Raw genomic sequence first — 3640 nt, 5'->3', positions numbered from 1 at the left:
CAGGGAATAGAGTTGATTTTGGTTTTGTTTAAAAATTGAACGAAACAAAGCAAAAGCGACTCTGTTCCTATTGTAATATGGTTTAAATTTTATAGAACTGAATAAGTACTATAGGTAGGACCTTGGGCATTAGGAAGTTAAATATTTGGGCGTTTTCAGAAATAAATATTGACAACCTGATTCTTTCATATCTGGACGTTCTTGGGCTCATTCTACTCAGAATCGACAGCATTCTCCATCCCACCATTCAAAAAAGATGTCCCAAAATGTCCATTCCATTACGTCACGTTTTAGTATGAAAATTTTTTTCACTTGTGCGTGACGTAAGTAGTGGAATGTACAATTTTCATACAAATTTTTGGGACATTTTATTTTATTATCAGAATTTAATATGCTAGTGATTCTGAGTTGAAAGAACCCAAAAACACTGGGATCTGTGAGAATCGGGTTTTCGATATTTATTTCTGAAAACGCCCATTTTACCATAATGTGTACAAGATATATTTTATAGCAAACTTTAAAAACTAAGTGTGAGGTTAATGAATGGTTGCATATAATCCCGTAAGGGATTAGTATAGGTCCATACTATCCTGCTAAGGCCCATCCGTACAAGTGAAAAATCCAAAATTTGCCACTGAAATTTGAACCTATAGTGTAGGAAATAAAGTTGATTTTGCGTTGTTTGAAAATTAAACGAAACAAAGCAAAAGCGACTCTTGCCCATTGAATATGACTGAAATTTCATCGATCTGAAGTACTATAGGTAGTACCTTGGGCCTTAGGAGGCTATAAGAGGTGCAAGCACGTACTGCGCGCCCTTAGAGTTGGTCAAAGACGCCTAAGAGTCTTTCTAAGGGTGGTATTCCATCTGTCCAATATTTTGGTCCAATGTGTATTTGCGTCTTACTACTTTAATGAGAGTTAAACACAATGACAAATTTGTTGGACATTGGACAAATTTTGGACAAAGAAATTGGACAGGTGGAATATATACCACCCTAAGATGGCATATATGTACCCACTTAGTCGAGAAATAGGGACCTATTCCGCCATGGCTAGGTGGCCTAGGGGTTCAAGGCGTTAGCCGCGATAAAGTTTCCGGTTCGACTCCAGCCATCAGCACCTGGACGGCTTCGCCACTTTTTCTTTAATCTTCGGTATATGACATCTTTTTAGGTTTACTATTTAAATTTAATAACGAAGAAGTACAAGCACGTATTATCTTTCTTATCTTATCTTATCTTATTGTACTGTTAGATATAAGAAGCGTGCTCAAGTTATATGTAAGATTTACATAGTAGGTATATAGAAATTGGGCTATTATTCAATTACAAAATAACTGTTGTAGATTGTTACAAAAGCATTTACAATATGTAATATATTTATATTTATAGACTAAATATATTAAAACTAATTTTAAGAGATGACTGTTGTAAAGAGGCTTATTTTTTAAAAGTTTAAGCAAAATTTTTCTGACCGCAGACTTTTATCTTAAAAGTCCCAGTGATTTTAAAACATGTAGGTACTTCCTATTTTTTTACAAACGTAACTACAAAAATCAGCTTTATGCGGTCAAACCTTCACCCAGTAAGTAGCTGACCATAAAGGATGACTTACGCTAGACCGGGCCGGGGCCGGGCCGGAGCTTCCGGCGCTTCGTTTTCTATGAAAAGCACACCGCGATCACCGATCAGCCGTCATAGAAAATGACATGTCGGACGGCTCGGCCCGGGCCCGGCTTGAAGATCCCGGCGGCGGTTGGAAGGTCAGATGGCAGTAAAAACTAGTGCCTACGCCAATTATCGGGATTAGTTGCCAAGCGGACCCCGGGCTCCTATGAGCCGTGGCAAAAAGCCGGGATAACGCGAGGAAGATGATGTCATACTCGCATTTTCTATTTGTTATGATATAAGTATGTGGTCGGATATTCTATATTTGTTAAATTGTTGCTTTTTATGCCGTGTGATGTATTCTAGTTAGAAATAAAACAAATAAGTTAAAAATATATTGTTTCATTTAATTTCATACGTGTAATAAATAAGTAGATGATGATACCTACTTACTTGAGCGGTGTATGGCCTCCAGATAGGAACAATTTTTCGCCAATCTGATTAAATTGTCCGATCAAATCAGGTGGTGCGGACTCAAACGCCAATTTAGACACTTTCACCAATTTTAAATTTATGGTGATGTATGAGCGCTCTAAATTCAAGAAATGCCCCCAAACGCGAATACCAGCAGCACTACACTAGCACTACGTCACAAATTGGTATTATTGCGCCCGCATCCCATTTTATCGGTAATATCGGTCATATAATCGGTGGTTGGATTCGGCGAGCCAAATTGGCGTTTGTGGCACGGCCTGATTTGATCGGACAATTTTATCAGATTGGCGAATAATTGTCCCCGTCTGGACACGCCTTAAGAGAAGGTCAGAATTTGGCAACATATGTTGTAAAGGTGCATCCACACCGACATTAACTTTTGTGGAACAACACTATGCAACACGGTAACATCATGGTATAATAATATACTCCGCCTGGTACTCCATTCCCGTCTTTTCTAGGTCACCTAACTGACACGGGCTTACGTCATCATGCGACAGCGCTATATGATAATATGCGATAGCGCTATATATAGCGGCCATGTTGTTGTGACGTAGCCCCGTGTCACTCTGGGAATGGAAGACCATGTTTTATTAGACTATGGGTAACATTAGGTAACTTACCTAGTAGTTATATACTGTTGCAGTGTTCTCCACAGTAGTCTCGTCTATCAAACTTACGATTCAATACTAGATTAGCCCGACTTAATCTATCTATACATATAATAAAGCTGAAGACGGTCGAAAGTCTGTACATGGAAGATATTTGAAAAAAAGTTGGCTGGGGATACTTAGAATCGATAACAGAACACGTTCCAAAAGTTTTTAGAATTTTTGTCTGTTTGTCTGTTTATCTGTTTATCTGTTTGTCTGTTTATTTGAACGCGCATCACGTGAAAACGGCTGAACGGATTTTGATGAAAACTTTACTAATCTGTCGAGAAAATCCCCGGCCAGGTTATAGGCTATAAAAATTCAACCCCTAAAAGGGGGGGTAGCCACAACACTCGATTGACTTAAGTTTGCCCCTGAATCTTATGGCGCTACTTAGGAAAGAGGGGCAAACTTTTTTCAAATATGTGCTACCACTATTGAGTACCCTGGTAAACTACCAGATGGAGCTGAATTTAATACGTTGTGAGTGTTGTGACATGAATAAGCCACCGAGGAAAGATTTTGCCAAATTAACTCTAAGTTTAGAAGACACGGATATCAACAAAAATAATTGAATAATTATGTTGATTTAATAAATTGATATATATATATCGAAAAATGTTCGCGCTCGCTTCGCTCGCGTTTTCAATAACTTTCTAAGATATGGCGACTGCAGCAGCATTACTCTGTTGAAACTTTGCTGCTGCAGCACTGTCAATTTTCGTGATAAAATGATGTGGCTGACTTCCATACTAAAAGTAAAAATGTACAAATGTACAACTGTCTATCAAATTGCGTTTTTATATCGAAAAATTTTCGCGCTCGCTTCGCTCGCGTTTTTAATCACTTTGTAATATATGGCGACTGCAGCAGCATTACTCT

Source organism: Cydia splendana, chromosome 24 (genome assembly GCF_910591565.1).
Source record: "Cydia splendana chromosome 24, ilCydSple1.2, whole genome shotgun sequence".
Classification (NCBI taxonomy): Eukaryota; Metazoa; Arthropoda; class Insecta; order Lepidoptera; family Tortricidae; genus Cydia; species Cydia splendana.
Note: the sequence above shows the minus strand (reverse complement) of the source record.